Source organism: Protopterus annectens, chromosome 17.part0 (genome assembly GCF_019279795.1).
Source record: "Protopterus annectens isolate FY-2018-M chromosome 17.part0, PAN1.0, whole genome shotgun sequence".
NCBI classification, from domain to species: domain Eukaryota; kingdom Metazoa; phylum Chordata; order Ceratodontiformes; family Protopteridae; genus Protopterus; species Protopterus annectens.
The window spans coordinates 314110287-314132039 of NC_056751.1; positions in this window are offsets into that span (position 1 = coordinate 314110287).

Sequence of the window (21753 nt, forward strand, 5' to 3'; positions counted from 1 at the left end):
TAAAATCATACAAGCTATTATGTTAGCATGAAAAATTATTTTAATTAAGGAACTGAACAGTTTATCTCCTTGGAATTGAAAAGGTTTCCCTGTAACCATCTATGAGCTTGTTTTCTTAATGTGCAACATCCTCAATTCTTTCTCTGTCATGCACTGCAAATGCTGACAGCTAAGTGGTAGTGACTAGGGTACGTGTCTTATGTTGCCAAGGCAGTAGTTTCCTACCACAATACAGTTTCCTTCAGTGGCAGCCATACAGGGTAGGAGTAATCTTAAAATCAATGCACAAAGGTACTTGCTGCTCTCAAGGCATATGTTTTCCATAATGAGATCTGAAAAAAAATTATGGGCTAGGCATTATGTTCCCACTCCAGTTCTAGCCAGCTGTAATTCAACATATTTTGTAGGGATATGTATTAAAAGAGAAAGAATTAATGTGGGCATATAGCCATAGAAATTGAATAATAAAAAACTGCACTGCTCTGTTGAGTGTATTTGTTCTCAGTGTCCTGTATACTGTACTGATCTGACCTTCTCAAGCAGAATGTGTGAGACACTGTGGATTAATTGGAGAGTGTATGGATTTACTTGTGATCATTGCAGTGGTATAGAAATTTTTATCCAACGTTCACTGGTATACTTGGTCACACTGTGAAGAACTAAAAATCTCTGATTGACTTTAACACACCATTATGATTATGTATGATTTTACTTACCGTGTATTATTACTGAAGTATGTGTTTCATATTATGTCTATGTTTAATGTTGTCTTTACAGACCGTTCATCAGAAATGTTGAAATTATCAATACTTTTGCACAAGACAAAGTGTTTAAGTCAAAAAGGAAAAAAGTCTTGCACAGCAGGAGCAATGATTATTCCTGTTAAATGCACTTTTGTAGTACAGTCCAGACTGTAATAAATGAAAGCATTGTTTGTGGAACAGTGTGATTTGTCATGATCCAAATTTCTGTTGTTTGTGGCTGAAATGTTTCCATGAAGTTAGAAGAACATATTATTTAGCAGATGAGCTTCACATAGGCTTATCTTTGAATAACTAATTAATCTAAGTAACTGTGTTTTCACTGAGGTGACTTTTTGAAAATTTACTCTTCCAGATCTGATGGAATATTCCATTTTTCTTCATTTAGCTGAAACGTATATTAAAATGTCTGTTGTAGCATTATCCACAAAAAAAGCCTAATAGTTTTATTTTTTCCTCTGTGCATGCTTTGAACCTTGCTTCATTAGGCTGACAGCCATCCCTAGTGCCCCACTCCTAATGGACATGGATTCTAAGAGTGTCCTGGGATGTTGGTGCTCTCCTATATCTGCCACAGGATTCTTGGGTAAGGCCTACCCCTCCCTCCCTCTGGGTATATGGTTGAGAATGCAATGGGAGTGTGTAACATCTCACCCTCGTCTCGACTGAAGCTCAGCTATGCTACCTGCCATCTCCTGTTAGACGACCTGTCCCCTCCTCAACCCTAGCCTTCACCAGGCTTGTCAAGGGGAACTGTTATGTAAGTACCTCCCATCCCATAGTGGGTATATCCCCCATCCTTCCCTGCTGCTCTGTCAGACAACTAAGCCACTAATCAAACCCAGATCTCCTAGACTGTAGTCCAGACATTATCCCTATACATTACTAGAGCAGCTAGTAGTTTATTTCATACAGATTATTGTAAACTGTGTTGTGAGTTAAATGACAGTCATGCAAAGTCTTCCATTCCCCACTGGAATGGGATACCAAATAAACTAGTAGAAAAGTTCAAGACTCTTATAAAGTGTTTTCACACTGACCAGTAACTGTTCTTTTTTTTTTTTACCATCTTTGAGGACTGTTTTTTTAACCACAGTAAAACAAATTTTTTACTAGGTATGAACATCAGGCACATGGAGTACCCATTTCATCTGTTACCCAAAAGATTACAGTGCACTAAAAATGTGCCATATAGGATAACAGATTATGCCAAAATTAATAATGATTAATCATGAATATGGCAAGAGTGCATGTACTGGAAGACATAATAGGTAAAAAAAAAATAGAGATTCAATGAATGGTGTAGTCAATAAGAGAACAGGACAATACTAAGATGATAGGACAAGAAGGTTAAGCATGGCATCAGACCGCAATGGTTCTTTCATTCTGGCTTGATCTATTTCCTTGACTGTTGTTTTGCCACTGTTCATAAGGGAATCTTAACAGATGTAGTGTAATGAAACCACGGCAAAGCCTCTGATGCCATGCTTTACAGAAGGTTAGTAAGAAACTAAAAGTTATAGGTGTGCAACACAGTTTGATAGGCTAGATAATGTATCAGTAAGCTAATTGGAGGCATAGAGCAAGCAATTAGGGTAAACAATTTTATGTGAAACTGGTGACTAGTATGGGTTAGTCCCATTCATCATATGTGTGTATGACATCACAGTTGAGTTAGGTATTAAATGCAACCTCTTGAGTAATATCACAAACAAGGAAGTTGGGCTCCAGCATTATCTAGTACACCTTGTAAGCTGTGTATATTTATGGTTATTCAGTGCAGCAGAGTGCAAAGTTGTGCAGTTTTTTTTCCTGCAGAATTCAGACATCATTTATGTATTTATGAAAATACTTCTTAGGATAACTGAGAAAGAAAGTGGTTTGTGCATTGTAAATACTCCAGGTTGAGTAATGATTTGTTGTTGGTGAAAACAATGGCAAAGGCTAAAAAAAAATATGGATATATTGCTACTAATGTGGACACCAGACCTGCATATTGCATTATGTCAGTTTACTGGTTGCTTTTAAGAATTATTTGGAATACTGTCTTCTTTTCTGGGGGGGCATTTTGTGAGCAGAACAAGTTGGCTAAGGGTATGCAGCAAAATGTTTGTGTCTTTCGGCTTTTCCCGGTTAGGGGTCGCCACAGTGGAACTCCGGTCCGCTAATTATTGGCAGTAGAATTTTTACATGCCGAGTTTGCCAGCCCTGACGCACAACCTTCAATGAAGGTACACCCATTCACGCATGTCTCCACACAGAAGACGCTCTAGCTGAGAATTGAACAGCACAACGTCTTGCTGTGAGGCGACAATGCTACCGCAGCACCACCACCGCAGTAAGAGGGTATGCAGCAAAATATTAAACAAATTTTAAGAAATAAAGTATAATATAGACACACTGCATCAATTTGCAAGTTGTAGCATAGTGTTGAAGTGGAAGGTTGAGGCAAAAGACAAGGGCTTGGATAGCAGCTCAAGATGAGGAAGATTTAAGACCAGTTTCAGAAAGTAGTTCACAGGTTGAAAACTGTGAGCCCTAGATTTAGTTGCCAGAGAGGTGGTGAAATCTGTAGAAATAATATGTTGTAGGCATCATACATGTCCCAAATTAATGGTTGAGTGAATGGGTACCTATTTAAGATACTGGAAGTTATCCAGCTAAAGCATGGATTGCTGTGCTACTCAGATGTTTATAGAGATTATTAGAAAAGGTGGAAAACATGGATTGGGAATGGTTGTGTAGTACTAGGTGCAGCACTTGAGCGAGCTATCTAGATTGAACAAAGGTCTTTTTCCATTGGTGGCTTTTTTCTGTAATTGTCAGAACTTGGTGATTTCTAAAACATAAATAAAAGACAATAAAAGTAATAGACAGAGTAATGGGCTAAAAATCAGCAACTAATCTAAGTGGAGTAAGGAAAAAGGAACCAGGGTAAAAAAGGGACACATGGATTAAACAATTACAACAGAAGAATGATACAGTTGGTAACTGACTGATTTATCTTAAAAAGATTGAGTGAGTCTGTCTCACTCAAAAGAAAGGAGCATTTCCTTTCCTGCAGATTGCAGTGTCTCAGAGTAAAGATGGTAGCACATGGAGACAAGCTACTAGTATGCTTTGCTTTCTACAGAAAATAGCTTTCAGAGTGCAAATTTTGAAGAATACACATTTTTTGTGACATGGGCTTGAATCTCAGGATCTGCCTTACTTCTATCCAAATTCAGAAAAGAACAGAAAATAGATTGGCAGCATGCTTCGCCAAACTACCAGGCTACACTGCGTTATAACATGTGATGCATAAAAAGGGACTTAATAGACAAAAATGAGACAACATTTAATAGTCTGGAGTGTATTGTAGCTGTACTAAACATGAATAGAAAGTGGTTTTCAATGTCGCATACACTTTGCATCATATATGTGGTATGTAACTTTGAATGTGATGTTTTATCATGTTAAACATTTTTTCTTTGAGTGTTCAATCTGATTAAATGCTCATAGAGCTTAGAAGCTCATTCATAGTATCTGAGTAGTTGAGTATTTTTTGACAAACACCAAAATGTCACATGGTGTCAGGTTAAAGAAATATATTTGTAGGTATGAAAAGGAATACCCAGGGATTTTGAAACATTGCATTTGTGATCACAGCTAAGCTAACACTGTTTAAAATAAGTGTGTAATGAGCTCCAAAGCTCATTTTCAGTGTGTGTGGCTAGACCAGTATGTGCGATGAGGAGCTGCTTGTTGTAACTGTAGTAGGGACCTGGTGGAAGATCATATTAGATCAACTCGCAGGCACATTCATTTGGTGGAATTTTCTTTTTCTCAGATTATTGCCAGATTGAACTAGGTGTTTTTTTATATGAATAAATGGATGTTCCCCTGAATGGAGGGGATATTATGACATATTACAAGTGGATAGGCTTCATTCTATGCCCATTTCTCCTCTAGTACCAGCCTTGGAGGATGTATATAAGCAACTGTTGTAAACATTGATCAAGTGTGGGTCTGTAGGGTAGTTAGCACAAAACCACATCCATAGATGGTAATGATGAGATGCTGATCAGTTGCTATAGCTCAAGGCAAAGGTTATGCAGAGAAATGTCTTGTGGAAGTAAGGGAAATATGCCTAAGGGCAGAGGACAGAGGTGGACGTAAGGCCACAGAAACAAACAGAAATGATCAGAAGACTGCATAGGGAGATGATGAAATCAGGGATAGAACACAATGGAGAAGGGAGGCTTGAGATATACACAACAAATATCAGTCTGAAGTAGAACTTAGAAAATGTGAAACTCAAGACAGGATAGGTGGGATACAGAAAAGTAACAGGATTTACCAATATACACCTCTTGACATAATAAGAGTTTAGTCAGTGTCTCTGTACAATAGAGCAGATGTCATGAAAAAACACCTAATCAACCCTGAGGGAATTTGAACCACAAGTCTTTTCAGTTACACTCTACCCAGCACTTCTTTAACCAGGTGAGCCATAAGAATCAGTCAAACAGAAGGTGACAGGAAGGGATATAGCAGGTGATTGTTACACATTTGCATACCTGGAAGTAAAAAATACTGGGCTCAGAGGATTTGAACTCATTACCCTTTGTACAAAGTGTCTGCCAAACAATTTTCAAAGTGAGCCATAAGAGCAGCCACACAGAAGGTGTCTGTGATGTACATAGCAGGTGAGTGTTGCACATTTGCAGATTGGAAGAAGAAAAAAACAGATCTCAGGGGATTTAAACACATGACCCTCTGCCGTAAATGCTGGGCAAACACTGCATTTACAAGCTGAGCAGGGCTTTATCTCATGTAGATGAGATGAAACATTGCATTTACAAGCTGAGCAGGCCTTCATCTCATGGAGATTCCCAAGTCCAAAACTCTGATGTTGAGGAAGATTGCTCCTCACACCTTCATTTGGTGGAATTTTCTTTTTCTCAGATTATTGCCAGATTGAACTAGGTGTTTTTATATAGGAATAAATGGATGTTCCCCTGAAGTGAGGGGATATTATGACATATTACAAGTCGATATGCTTTATTCTATGCCCATTTCTCCTCTAGTACCAGCCTTGGAGAATGTATATAATGTTACCTCTAACAACCCTGATTTATGACCTTCAGGCCCGAAAACACAGACAGACTTTACAAAGTTTCTCAAACTAATAAGCAATTTTTTTTTCATTTTATACCAACATCTGTGCTAGTAAGAAACAAGCTCCTAGTCCCATCAAACCCTTTCCTCTGTGGAAAATGAGTGGAAGATTTTGGAAAGATTTGATAAGAGAATTTTTCTTCTTCCACTTTGGTGTATAGAATTCTTAACTCTCAGACCCACATGTGGAAGTTTATGCTTTTTTGCTTAGACAATTTGAGAGACCTAGCTAACACTTTTTCCCCTTTAGTGGCATTTCCATTTCTGAAGTTTCTAAAGAGTGTGTGTGTGTGATTGTATAGATACTGCATCTGGAGCTTGTGCTTCTGCTACTATTTTGAGGTGGTTTGCTTGGTACAACATCAAATGTTTTCTGATGAGGCAAAGTCTGAAATTTTGAATTCAGCTTTAGATAAGGAGGCTTTATTTTGCTCTTCTGCTACTCCAGTCCTCAAAAAGTTTGATGAGAGAGGGAAATTAATTCAGGGAGTTTCTAAGATTTTACAAATCTCCCAGGTCTGCTGTCACTCTTAAGAAACAGAACAAGCAATCCATGCCTTCTCAGGCCAAACAAGGAAACAAAAAGAGGTGGTAGAAGGGGAACAATACGAAGCAAGGATCCTTTCCAAAAAAGGACTGTCTACAACTTCAGAATGACTGTGCCAGCATTCTTCCTTCCTCCCCTTCCCACATACCCCAACTGGTCAAAACCTGTCCTAACAACTGGCTCTGTATATTCCCCTTTGGCAAGAGATTGTGACACACTCATGGGTATTAAGTGTGGTTCAGGAGGGATACAGTTGGCACTGGATAGAAAAACATCCTTTCAGGAGAGATTCTCTGCCTCTTCCAAACCAAACAGAATTTTTCCTCAGGTTCTTCATCATTAGCTCACGCTTGGAATCAAAGAACTAGTAAAGCAGCAAAGGCTTCTCTTCAAGAATGTTTCTGGTACCAAAGAAAAAGTCTTCCTGGAGACCATTTCAAAGGTTTTCCTTCCTAAATCTGTATGAGCAAGTTGTAAAATTCAAGATGTTGACATTGTGCCTAAAAGATTTACTTATTTTTGATGTCCACTGGGCCAAGAAGAGCCCATTTTCAGTGGAGGCCCGGGAAGAAAAGCTCCACAATAATTACAAATTGCATTTCACATGTTACAAAAGGACATAGTTCATACAGCTAATTAAACATTTATAGATAAGCTCCATGATATTTGCAATTGGCTTGTCACAATGTTACAAAAATGAAAAGACATCATTCAATACAGAAATTTCAACATTTACATAAAATTAATATTTTTGTTATAAACTCAATTGTAGGTTTAACATTTCAAAATATATAGCTACTAGCCATTTGTAGGTTAGGAAAATAGGCATGCAAACCATCACATTCCCATAGTCAAAGGCTTCTGGAATTTTCCAGATTTTCTGTGTCTGAATCACACTATCAGTTCTCTGCATTACTTTATTGGTTATTTACTCCTGCAAGGGTGTTTACAAAGCGTTTAGCTCCAGTCATAGCTCATTATGGACAGAATCGCTTGGCTCTCACATTTTTCTTTTAGATGGCATATTTATCTTTGCAGAGATTTCTCACAGATGTCAAGAGTCCTTAGCATGGGATTCATCTCTTTCTACAAATCTGGCATTCCAGGTAAGAATTCAGAAATTATTGACCCTGTCATATAGGATTGTTCTTTCTAAAATGTTTTATAGGCACTCAACAGCATAAGGCCTTTTTGATGCAGGAGAAAGTGGATTTTTATCCTGAAACCTGTCCAACTCTATCTTAGATGTTAGACAAAGAGTTTATCAGGATTCTGGGATTCCTAGCTTCTATGATTCTCATGATTTCTCCCACCAAGTTACAGATGAGAAAATTTCAATTGCATCTCAGAAACAGATGGACCCAACACTTGCATCCTTTGGATTTTCAGATACCAGCAATGGGCTTTGTAAAAAGGAACTGCAGTGATGGAGACTACAAATACAAGCGAATGTAGGTCTCCCATTTTCTGTTCATCCGTCAAATCAATTTGTAACTACAAACATCTCCGATTTTGCTTGGGGAGCAATTTCCATGGGGGTGAGGGTGCTAAACCTGTGGAATTCTTCAGACAAACCAAAGCACATAACTATAAAAGAGATGTTGAAAGTAATCAGTGCCTTAAAATTGCTTCATCTACAGGCCCCAGGACCTCTCCAGGTGATGACAGACAACAACACAGTGATGTGTACATTATCAACAAGCAAGGAAGCATATTTTCATACTCTGTATACAGGCTGCCTAACATTGCTTGAGAGTTGGCTCTTTGGCACTCTTTAACCCTCCAAGCATGTTACATTATGCCAGAACAGACAAGCTGAGCAGGACCAGGGCAGTCTGTCATGAAAGGAAGTTGAATATGGGCATCTTCCAAAAATTGATCCAGTTGTGAGGAGCACCTCAAGTAGATCTGTTTGCCTCCTTTCAAGTCTGTTACAGGAGTCTATGCAAACAGACCTGGAAAACAACTGGATGGGAGACTGTAAATTTACCCTGGGGGGGTGTCACCTATGTCCCTCTTGGACAAGGGCAATTGATGCTGATCATAGACTCATGCTGCAAATATAAAACATACAACTTGGTCAGTAAGGGAACAAGGGTATAACATGGCTAGGCTTATAAAGGCCATAGGGGCGACAGCCTAGTAACCTCCTATGAACCTACAAATAGATGTCATTTCCTTGGACAGAAATGTTCCTTCATGCACTTCAGTCCTTTTCACTGATATCCAGGATAATTCTGAAGATTCAGAAGGACTCTCCAAAAATAATTGTGGTGACCTCCTTTTGGCCCAGGGAATATTTGATGTTCTTTGTGTTTCACTGTTGCAGTCATCACACTTGGGTTATCCTGCCAGGGGTAGCCCTCAGTCAGCCGGAATACGAGAGGCTTAGTATTTTTGCGTCAGTTGCTGTCACTCCAGGACTGATGTCATGTCGTCAGTGGTATAAAATCAGGCAGCCGACACCATTACATCAGTCTTTCTTGCCGAGGAGCCCAAAGAAGAAGAAGTTCACATGAGTGCCGGTTGGCCGCTACCTGAATTTTCATTTCCGAATTGAAGTTGAAGTCTTCTAAAGCCAAGTACCCCATTGGGGATCCTTTTTTCTTGCTCTAACTGATGTCAGAAAAAGTTAACAATTGTCTTGCCTGTGGAAAGCAAATACCACACCGAGATTTCCATTCTTACTGCGTCACCTATTTAGACTCAGACCACAATGTCCCTCGCTGTCAGTTTTGTGCTTTGTTCAACGCCAGAACTATATGTTGTCGGCCCTTATTGTAGCTAAATATTTTCGCTCTCGATCTTCGTATTCCAAAATGACTTCGGTAAGCCATCTGACTACCGATCCTTCGAAAAAACGTACGGATAAAGTCAGACACAGACCGTACAGATCCAAAACTGCTGACGATGCTTCCATTAAGCTAGTTACCAGTTCGCCGGTTCACAGTGAGGCGCTTTCGCAGCCCCTGATGCCTGCTTCTGTGGATTCACAGGCCACTACTGAGACCCATTTGGAGTTCAGTATGCCGCAAGACTCTTCTTTGACTAAGGATCCTGTGGATGTCTCTACCTTGGATGGGTCCAGAGTCACTGAGCAGGCACCAACTTCCAAGGAAGTTCTTCACATTACCGATATTCGACACAAACCGACAACTTCTTTCATCTTCATTTCTTTCTAAAACTACTGAGTTTCTAAGGCCCAGGGTACGAAGTACGCCTGAAACACCGACGACCCAAGCTCAAGCACCTGCTTCCATGCCTCAGTCTCAAATGCTTAAAATCGTGGAAGACCGTATCATGCTTATTAGTTGAAGCCAGCCTACCCCTTCCAAAAGAAAGAGACTTGTCCCCAGCAGTTTTATCTGACCAGGAGTCCGATGCCTCTGAGGTTTCTGAATATGAAGACATGCAACTCTTGTCTGCTTATGAGGGCTCAGATGCAGAGGAATCCATTCGTTCTGCCTCTCCTCCAGAGGATTTTTCATTTGGTGAAAACATACATACTTTAAGGGAGCATTTCCAATGGGAATGTCAGGACTATTCTTAGTCCAAAAAGAGACTCGGAATTCTTAGATTTACCACAGCACAGACCTTTAGCCATTCCTCCTGTCCCGGATGTTGTGGAAGATGTCTTTATGGAATCCAGTTTAACTCCTGACACCCTCCCACCTGTTCCGAGGAAACCTGACAGGTATTACAGAGTCCCTGACTCACAAATTTCTTTTCAAAAATCCTACTGCTGACCCAGAGGTCATCTCCCAAGGACCTAAAGGAGTAAAAGAAACCACAGCTAATATTCCCACCGCCTCGGACAGGGATTCCCAAGCTTTAGACAGATGGGGTAAAAAAGTATACACGTCTGCAACTCTTGCCATTAGAGCACTAAATTGTCACTTCCACATGCTGAAATACCAGCAACATACAATGGAACTCCTGAAACAAAAAATATCTACCTTTCCGGCTTGTGCAGAAAATAAAGAATTACAGGAGCTTATGCATTCTGCAAGCCAAGTTACTAAACACACCTTGCAATGTGGCTTTGATGCCCTAGAAACATCCTGCAGGGCAGCAGTCACCAGTTCTGTACTTAGAAGGCATGATTGGCTTAAGGAACAGACCTTGCCAGACCATGTTAAATCAAAACTATTGGATGCACCATTGAACAAAGGCAATTTGTTTGGCACCAAGGCAGAAGAGGTCTTAAAAAAGTTGGAAGAAAAAGCTAAATCTATGCAGACAGTTAAAGACTTCCTGCAGGTCCAGCCTCCAAGGTTCAGTAGGCATTGCCCCTCCAAGCACTGGTCCTTTCCAGCCCCCTCAAGGCCAGCTCAGACAAGACCTAGGGGAAGCAGACCCCCCAGACAGCAGTCCCAGGTAATGCAGAGATCTAAGCAATGGAGTTCCTCTACTTCAAAAACAGGGAGTGCTAAGCCACCCCCTTATGGAAAGAACTCATAATGACTTTACAACTCCATCCCTTATCTCTGCCCACCTGCTTGTGCCCCTAAGAGGAAAACTATCCTTCCATGCAAATAACTGGGCCTCCATCACCAACGACCAATGAATCCTCAACATAGTGTCTGAAGGATACAAATTTTATTTCCACACTCTGCCAACCCCAATGGGGTCCCCAGATCTTCCTCCAAATCACTGGGCAGAGGCCCAAAACCAAGTCCATTCCCTGCTCTCCATGAGGGCAATACAGCCTTTTCCTGCAGACCAGATAGGGCAAGGTTTCTATTCCCGGCTTTTCCTGGTACCCAGAAAAGAGGGCACCAGGTGCCCAATCCTCAATCTATCAATTTTAAACACCTCCTGGTGATACAAATTTCAAAATGCTCACCCTCCAGCAGCTTCTTCCTTTGCTATCCAAGGATGCTTGGTTAGCCACCCAGACCTAAAAGAGGCCCATCTACACATCCCAATCAGGGATTCTTACAGGAAATATCTACATTTCAGGGCAGGATCTATGCACTTTCAATTCTCTGCACTTCCCTTTGGCTTATCCACTGCTCCCAGAGTTTTCACAAAATGCCTGGCTCCAGCCATTGCCTTTGCAGACAAAGGAATATTCAAATTTACCCCTACGTAGATGACTGCCTGATTCAGGCAGACAGTCAGGAAAAGCTGTTACAGCACCTGACCTTTGTAAATGACCTACTGACCTTCCTGGGGTATACTATAAATGAAAAGAAATCCAAACTAGTCCCCACTCAAAAAATTGTATTCCTGGGAGCAAGCGTGGACACAGCATCCCAGATGACATTCCTTACTCCAGAAAAACAAGCCTGACAGGCTACTTCTCTCAACTAGCCACCAGAACCCAGGTATCTGCAAGGAAAATCCTGCAAGCTCTAGAGTTCATGGTATCTTGCATTCTACTGATTCCATATGCCAGACTGCATATGAGGAAACTTCAGTGGTACCTAAAAAGCCTTTGGTGTCAACACTGTCAGGACATGGAAACTATCATACCTGTGATACCTTGTCTAAGGAAAGTTTTTCTTTGGTGGGCAGCAGCATGCAACCACAGCAAGGGCCTTCCCTTTTCACAACCCCACGCCACCCAGGCCCTAACTACAGATGCATCAGAGTATGCCTGGGGTGCACATCTGGACAGCAGGTGCATTCAGGGCCATTGAAGCCCAAATCAAATACATCTGCACATCAGCCAAAAAGAGATGCTAGCTGTTCAGCATTCTCTGACAGCTTTCAGACCCCTACTCTCCCCGGGACCTCTACTGATCAAAACATACAACACCACAGTGATGTGCTATATCAACAAGCAATGAGGAACTCACTCTTATCCCCTCTGCAGGCTAGCCATGACCCTTTGGCACACAGCTTCAGCCATGCAAATTCACATGCTAGCACCATTCCTGCCAGGCGCCCAAAACTCTCTGGCAGACAACTTAAGCAGAAACCTCATAGACTCACATGAGTGGCATTAGACCACAGCACCTTCAACCTTGTAACCTAGAAATGGAGCACCCCGAAGGTGGACCTCTTTGCCTCCCACAACAATCACTACCTCAGCAAATTCTGCACCAGGGAACCTCACAGTAAAGCCTGGAAAGTGGATGCCCTATCCTTCTAATGGGTAAACCTCTCAATCTATGCATTTCCCCCTCTACCTCTACTTACAAGGGTACTACTCAAAATAAGGGAGGAAAAACTAAGAGCAATCTTGATTGCCCTAGACTGGCCACACCAGCACTGGTACCCACTGCTGCGCAGTCTGTCACCCCTGCCTTCATTGCACCTACCTCAGATACCAACTCTCCTGACCCAGCAGAAAGGAAAATTCTTGCATCCACAATTGCATACCCTGAACCTGGCAGCCTGGCTTATTCCCTGACCTCTCCTACAGTTGCCAGCCTAAGCAAGCAAGTCCTGGATGTTATACGTGAGGTCAGATGCGCCAGCACTAGAAAACCCTATGCTGACAAGTGGAAAAGGTATTGCACCTGGATCCAGGCTAAAGGAGCTGAAACAGTACAGCCCTCCCTACCTCTCATACTGGATTACCTAGCAGACCTACTTCACAGGGGCCTATCCTTCTCTTCTATTAAAATTCATGCCTCTGCCATCTGTGCTCATTACAGCACAGAGCCACCTCTCTTTTCTCACCCTCTCATCAAACAGTTCCTAAGAGGGGCTAACAATTTAAGGCCACCCAGAAGAGCTCCTACCCCAGCTTGGGACCTTAACCTTGTGTTGGAAAAGCTCACATATCCCCCCTTTGAGCCTGCAGCTTCAGCAAAGTTAAAATTCCTCTCTTGGAAAACAGCCTTGCTTCTGGCCATCACTTCAGCTAGAAGAGTTTCAGAGCTACAAGCAGTCATGGCTGTAGAGCCCTTCATCATTTTTCATGTTGACAGGGTCTCCCTCAGGACTAACCCAACTTTCATGCCTAAAGTGGTGTCCAGTGTGGCGCTCAACCAATCTATTCATTTGCCCACCTTTTTCCCTAACCCTCAAAAAAGGGGGAAAGGATTCTCCATTCTCTAGATGTGCACAGACAGCTCAGATTCGGGTCTATATCAGAACATTGAAGTTTTAAAACTTTGAATGTTCTAATATTGATCCCTATTCAGCGAAAGCTAAAAATAGCAAAGCTGCAGAACACCAAATTTTTTCCTAGGGAAAGAATTCGGTTGGCCGGTTCTGTAGCTTTGCTATTTTCAGCACTGTGGTGGAAAGGTACAGGTCGGGTTCAGGTAAGTGTGCAATTGTGTGGACATTAGGGTTAGGGGCAGGTTAAGTGAGTTAGGGTTAGGGAACGGGTCAGGTGAGTGTGCGATAGTGACAGACTTTAGGGTTAGGGGCGGGTTAAGTGAGTTAGGGTTAGGGGCGGGTTAGGTGAGTGTGCGATAGTGACGAACCTTAGGGTTAGGCTTTGGGTTAAGGTAAGTGGATAGATAGTAGTGTATGTACAGTTTAGTGTAGGGTTAGTTGTAGGATTTTAAGTGTATGTGTGTGGATTGCTGTTCTTTTGGTGTGCTTGTGTTTGTATGTTTTTCGGAATAGCAAATTTTTTCCATGGGAAAAATTTGCTGTTCTGAATGTTCGATTTTTTGTGGTTTAGATATTTTAGGTTCGATGTAATAGCATTCATTATTTTCATCTTTCGATAGCGTGATATAAATGCTCAGATTCTACCTGGATAGGACTAAATCTTTTAGGAAAACTGACCATTGTAGCGGGGGCAGAGGGCAAGGCCATATCCAAGCAAACAATCTGCAAATGGATAGCACACTGTATCCATTTCTGCTACAAATACCATGGGAAACCACCCCCTAAGGGGGTCAGGATGCATTCCACCAGGGCAACCTCCACCTCTGCAGCTTTTCTCAGAGGGGTCCCTACCAGGGACATCCTGGAGGCTGCAACATGGAGTTCTGTTCATACCTTCATCAAGCATTACCACCTGCCTATCATCTCCAAATCCAGGGCAGGCTTTGCAACCGCAGATTTGCAGGACATCCTAGCCAGCCCCAAGTCTTCTTGACTGCCTCCACCCTTTTCTTCAGCTTTGGGAGTCAACCCAAGTGTGATGACTGCAACAGTGAAACATGAATAACATAGTACAGTTGTGTACACTTACCATAAATGTAGATGTTTGAGTGTATTCACTGTTGCAGTCCTGGTTTCCCACCCTCCATCCCCCCTTGTCTCTCTTTCTCTCTCTTCCTCCTTGCAAGGATTTTTGGTATTTACTTTCTACTGGTGGTGTTCTTCCACCATAATCTAGCTCCCTATTTGGGGGCTCCTGACATTTGGGGCAAGAAAAACTGATGTAATGGTGTTGGCTGCCTGATTTTATACCACTGATGACCTGATGTCCAGTCCTAGAGTGACAGCAACTGACTAAGAAATACTAAGCCTCTGGTAGTCGGGCTGACTGAGGGCTACCCCTGGCAGGATAACCCAAGTGTGATGACTGCAACAGTGAATACACTCAAACATTTACATTTATGATAAGTGTACACAACTGCACTTTCTCCATTCTTATGGAATTGAATAAGGTTAATTACCATAAGCTTTCTCACAAACTGGACCTACTCACACAAGATAGGGGGAGTTTCATACACCACAGTCTTAGACATTATCAGCTAACTTCCTGGATGCTTTAGGCACCTCTGTTCAGCAAACATGTAGCAGATACTGAAGGAGGCAATAAAACCTGGTAGTAGAAAATCTTATACTGACAAGTGGAAGAAATTTTCTTGTTGGTGCCTAGCCAATAACAGGCCCCTATCCAGGATTATGTACCACTGGTGCTCAAATATTTGTGTGAGTTAGTAGCCCCTGCCTTTCATACTTCTCTATCAAGGTACATCTTGTGGCCATTTCAGCATGTATTTCCATGGATCCTATACTTATTTCAGTGTCTTTAGTAAGACAGTTTCAGAAAGTAATGTTACATGTGAGATCACCATGCAAGCAAGTTACTCTTTCCTGGGAGCTTAACTTTATGCTGGAAAATTTAACCAAATGTAAACTTAAACATCTGACATCTGCAAGAAGGGTATTTGAGTTGCAAGTTCTCATGGTGATTGAATGCTTTCTAGTCTTACCCATAGTAGTAAATGTTCAAATTCCTCACTGCTGCACTAGCTGTGTCCATCCTTTACCCCCCTATTATTGTCTGTAGCTGTTATTGGGAAATAGTTTGGTGGTTATTACTTGTTTGTTTAGCTCAGGATGTGTATGCCAATACTTAAGCTTTAGGCAAGAAAGGCTGAAGCTGTTCCCCTCTGACTCTTGACTTTTCCTCCTCAGGACTAACCAGTCATTGGACAGATTGGAAGTGTTGGAGGGAACCAGAACTTTTGGAAATTAGCCAGTTGTGCCTTGGGCAAGACATAGCCCATATAACTTAAAGGCTACTGAAGCAGTGAGGAAGGACAGGATTCAACAAGCCACTTGGCACATGTTCTCAATCTGGCCAATGCAGACATCCAGACTTCTGTTGATATCCTCTACAAGCTCTGCCAGCTGCAGATGGATGACAAAAGCATCACCTCCACTGGCACTCTAATGGCAGGTACAAATGTACAAACTTCTAGTGCAGAACAATTGCAATAAGTGGTGCAGGTAAAGCAGGAGATGTGGAGAAATTTGTGGCAGGCTGGGACCCAGATGTGCTGGGTGCTTCTGGTTATGGTGGCAGCATCACTGCTGCTTTCATCAGTGGGGAGCTGATAGGCCTTGCCAGTGGGATGGATGTAGGTTGTTTTAATGCATAAATAATAAAAGAAATGGAGAGAAAAAATAATAAAATACATGTATGTAAGAGAAAGGAGTTCAACAAAGCAGTAGGGAGTACAAATACAATGAAAAACTGTAAATATTACTGTGCTGATACTAATACCATTAAACATAATATTTGTTGACCAAACACTACTAATGGATTTAATTAAGAAAGAGACTACAGCTGTGTCTATTGTGAATCACACAGAAATTAGAACATAGCAGTTAAGGTTAATTACTGTGAACTGAGGTTGACCTATTTAAGGGGTAAAGTAAAACATTTCAAGGCTTTACTGGAAAAGTTCACTCAGACTCTGCCATAGATTGCTGTGAGGAAAAGGTTTGTTTGTATTTTGCATACTGTGGTGCATTTTCTTTACACTGTGTTTTACTTTTATTATGCTTTTAATTACGTATTTAACTAAGAAAGAGACCAGAGATGTGTCTGTTATGAGTCACACACAAATTTAATTTTCTCCCACCCTAGTACCTTTTAAACTCAACTTGTCTTTCTAGTTGCCTGCCTCTTATGTTAGTTTGACTGCATATTTCCTTTCCTCTCTTCCTTCATTGGCTATTGTAAGCAAAAAACTATCATTGTGCAAAAACACTCACCTTCTGCTATTTAAATTTATTGGCCATCCCACCATATTCCATAGAGCCAGAATACAAAGTGCCCACCCCTTCCAATCTGTCCTGCTCTTTTAAAATGAATCTCTCTCCACTTAGATTGCTGAAGCTTAAGTTACTCCCTCTTTCATATCAAGCTGCTTAGTACACTGCAACTCTTACATTAAGCCATTTTTTTTCTTCTTACCTTTAAAATCTGTAACATCTAGTCCAAGACCACCAATTATTGGAGAGCCCATATTCTGCCTCTCAGTAGTCATCTTGGGATTAGTGCTTCTGTTTTCTCCTGGTGAGAGAAGGAGCACATGGACATTCTTTCCTGGAGACTGCTGATCACCAGAAAGCCTGATAACTGTTTCAAAGGTGCCAGTTTGGAATTTGTCCTTATACTTTGCTCTTGGTGAGAGAAAGAGCAGAGTGCATTGATTCCTGATGGTTTCTGATTGGACAGCAAGTGTCTGTGTTGGACCTTCCTGATTGCTCTTGTTATTATTCAAGGCATCTACCAGGAAAAGTCTACAAGTCTACAGACCATTGCATCATCTGGACATGACTGTTGATCACCAAAGAGCCTGTGGCCTGCTTTCACCAAAGAGTCTGTGGCCTGCTTCTCATCTTGAGATTATTACTACTGTTTTTCTTCTGGTGAGATAAGAATCAAGGCAGCATTGTATCCCAGTAGTGTGAAGCCGTGGTGAGATTTGCACTAGTAGTGGCCAGGCAGTAGCCAGTCTGGCTAATTCCTGCTTTTCATAATTTTTGACAAAGCTAATTCTTTGTTTTCAGTATGTACTGCATGATTAGCTACTGTCTAACCTGACTTCAGAAATCTCCTAACTACGTCACCCATAAGGGGTCATCAGGATCTACTTATTAATATTACTTTCACACAGGCAACTAGTTTGCATTGACAAACACTGCTCCCAAGTTGCAAACCAAACACTCCTGATATTACTTTATGTTCTCACTGCAACCATCTAATCAATAAAAAAAGGGCTTGTTGCCATGGATATAAACTTTCCCACTATCTCTGTTACCAGCTCGGTGTATATGCGCATCCTGAGGCAATGAAGAAAATGCTTCATGTTTACTGACAACTAGCTAATTCTAAGTGATATGATATGCGAGAGATGAATTTACACATCACTGGAGGCAAAGCTACTACATAAAAGCACTCAATGTTAATCAGGTTGTTAGCAGTACACATGCTGCAACCTTCACACACAGTTCAAAGCAGACACATAGCCCCACATATGCTGAGGCACTTAAATGTAACCTTCCAGAACCCCAAAAACCTACTAGACAAAGTATGCATAAAAATCCCTCAGCAGCCCCAAATGCACTCTTTCAAAACAATACCCACATTAACACATACAAACACATGGATCCTCTATTAAGTCTGTAAGGCAAGCAACAGCCTTGCCCAAGCTACTCCAGGCTTCCACTTTATGCTGAGGTCCTTCATAATGTTAAGTTGTCTATCTCGCCTTCATTCTTGCTGGATGGGTTCGGAGGCGATCCTCGGCTCTGACTCGGCCTTATACTAAAGCTCGAGATCTATTTACTGGCTCGAGGCCACCCCTTATCCCACAGTGCTAGGCGTCAGATACCCAGATCTCGTTTGCGCTTCAGCTACGAGGTTGCGTTTTTTACTGGCTCCAGGTCATATAATTCTTTTTATAACTTTTTCATAGTCAGGGTTGTTGTTGCTATTTTAGATTTTCTTTTCTATTAGAGTTGTTAAATTGTAACCCCTTTAGACCCACGTATAATCCCCTTTTTTCTGTTGATTACAGAGTTTTATTCCCTTCCTCCCTTCCCCTCCCCATCCCCCTTTGGGGTAGTGGTTAGGCCTATCTCTTTATAGTGTGGTTTTATATATATAGTTTTAGGTTAATTATAACTGTCATAGTTGTAGAGGTTGTATTGTCTGTTCCAGTGCGTTTGTCTCTGTGTTTAGTGTTTAAGCACTAGTTTAACTTCCCTTGGTATCTCTTCTACCATGTCCAAAGATACCAAGGTTTCAGGTTTCAAGAAGTGTGACTCGTGCTGTCAGAAGATGTCTCTGACAGATGGCAAACTTCTTGTGTTTATTGTTTGGGCCCCCTACACCTGCAGGACTCTTGTTCGGTCTGTCATGCTTTCAGTCCGAGAGTCCTGCAGGAACGTAGGAATAAACTTATATTGAGAGGCTTGTTAAAGCCTGATAGATCCCCGGCTAAGCCTTAGTCGGGGAAATCCTTAAAGCCCACCAAACCGTCGGCTCCCTATTCGGAGCCGACGCCGAGTGGAGCTTCTACTTCCTTGTCGGTTCCGGCCGGAACCGACACTTTGAAACCTCAGTCGGCCCCGAATTTGCCATCGGAGCCTTCTCTGAGCCGGAAGCGTTCGAGATCCCCCTCTTTAGAGTCCGTTCGCTCAGCTCCTAGGTCTCCATTACTACAGTCGGAGCGTAGTCATAGGTCCCATTCCTCTTGGTCCTCCAGGTTATCTGACCATGATTTAGAGAGGGTGGTCAGTAGGCTCCTTAAGTCGCAGGCACTGGCCAAAATGTTGACTAGCCCTTCTCAGCAGACTGTGGCTATCCCTGTATCTTCAACTATTCCTCCTCCAACTCTACTACCGTGTTCAGAGCCGGAGCTTGTTGGGGCTCGAATCGTCGGAACGTCGGAGCCGATACCCCACCCTTCGGCTTCTTCGTTGGCTCCGATCTCTTCATTGGTTCCATCCTTGGAGGGATCCGGGCACCGAGACTCCCTCGTCGGCTACGAGGGGGCGAGTGGCATCGGACCCTTGTCCGACCCCATTCTCCCTCTCGGGGCCTCGGCGCAGGTGAGCTCTGCCCCGACATCGGCCTCGGAGCCGTCCCTCTCTGTGCCGGGAGGGGTTCATGTCTCCGGAGTGGGGGCCCTCTTCTCTGCCTGATAGGGGCGCCTTTGAGGTCATGAGGAGCGTGCTGACTCCTGTGTCGGCTCCGCGATCGACCCCTTCGGCTCCTCCCCCATGGTGCTTGTGTCGGTCTCTGTCCACCCTCCTGACCCCAAGCATGGAGAACAAGCACTCCAGGTAGCCCCATTGGGTGCATCTTCCTCTTCCGAGGCCTCCCCTGATCATTCGGAGGAGCCCCCTCGGAAGAGAAAATGTAAGAGGAAGCATGTTGACTCCCCCGAGTCAGTCACCTCTGACACCGACTTGGAGGATTCGGAAGGGTCCCCAAGGTCCCCCTCTGAGGATGTCTCCTTTTCAGACATCCTTGAGATCCTTAAGCAGAGGGGGAACTGGACTGCCCTCAACCCTTCCGAGGACAAGTCGGTGTATCTGGATGCGTTTGGTTCTCATCCTTCCACCTCCTAGGTGTCTCCGCCTTTCGACCCACTCATGGAAGTAGTGGCTCGGAAGGCGTGGACGGCCCCTGACACAGTGGAACCAACTCCCCACAGGCCCACAAAATTCATCACAGCCCCGTCCGACAAACAGTTTCTCACAAGGGGTGTCCCTGTTGATGCCATGGTGGTTGCAGCAGCCACTAAGAAGGAGTTGGCTGACCCTTCAGTGCCTGTCCATCCACCTAATAAAGAATCTAGGACGATGGATAGGTACAGCAAGCAGATGTTCTCTTCAGCGACCTTTTCTATGCGGTCGCTGAACTATCTGTGCCATTTCACCCGCCTTCAGAGAGATCTCCTTAAGGAACTGGGTGATACCCTTCAGGATCCATCTGCTGCGGGGTCTCAGGAAAAGATTAACTCCCAGCTGGCGACCCTTAATTCTATAGTCAACTCCTCCATGTGGCTCATTTCTTATGCAGCCAATGGGGCGAGTAGGGCTGCAGGCACAGGCGTGGCTTTGAGAAGACATGCCTGGATGCGGTTATGCAATTTTGCTGACCCCTTTAAGGCATCCTTCAACAATACCCCCTTCGATGGTTCGGTTTTGTTCAGACCGCAGGTGAAGGATACCCTTACCAGGTGTGAGCAGGAAGGCAAGACTCTCTCTGCCTTGGGAGTCCGTTTTTCTACTCCTTCTAGACCATACCCTAAAGGTCAGAAGGGTGGGAAAATGTGGTTTTGCAAACCCCAAGGAGTCGTGCATGACACACGTGGAGAGTTTCCCTCCAGGGGCAGAGGAGGGAACAACAACAGACGCCGCCCAAAGGGCAGAGGGGGTCCACAGAATCAGGGTAGCAGGGAAACTTTTTCCAACAAACCCTTTCAGCACCCCTGAGGGGCTGTCTGACTGTCCACTCTCGGAGGCAGTCGGGGGAAGATTGTCACTGTTCCCAGAAGCCTGGCGACTCCTCACACAAGACAAATGGGTACAGGCTATCATATCTGAGGGTTACAAAATCCCCTTTGTCCACACCCCCATTCAAACAAACAGATCCCTTCCAGATGTTCCACCCGGTCTAAGGGAACAAGCAGTACTAGAAATCTCAAAACTGCTAAGAAAAAGAGCCATCCAGCCAGTCCCAGCAGACCAGCAAGGATCCGGGATTTACTCCAAGTTCTTTTTGGTACCAAAGAAGACAGGGGACTGAAGACCCATTTTGGATCTCAGCAGGTTAAATAAATCTGTTCAAAGAATGAAGTTCCGGATGGTCACGCTTCAGTCCATTCTACCCTTTTTGGGTCCGGACATTTGGGTGTGCTCCATAGACCTTCAGGATGCGTACTACCATATCAGAATGAACAGACGCTCCAGGAGGTTTCTCCGCTTCTGGCTGGTAGCCAGTCACTATCAATTCAGAGCCCTGCCCTTTGGTCTCACCACAGCCCCCAGGGTGTTCACCAAATGCATGGCAGTGGTTACGGCTCACCTGAGATGGAGAGGATTCCAGGTGTTTCCATATCTAGACGACTGGCTCCTAACTGCTTCCACCAGGCATCAACTAATCCG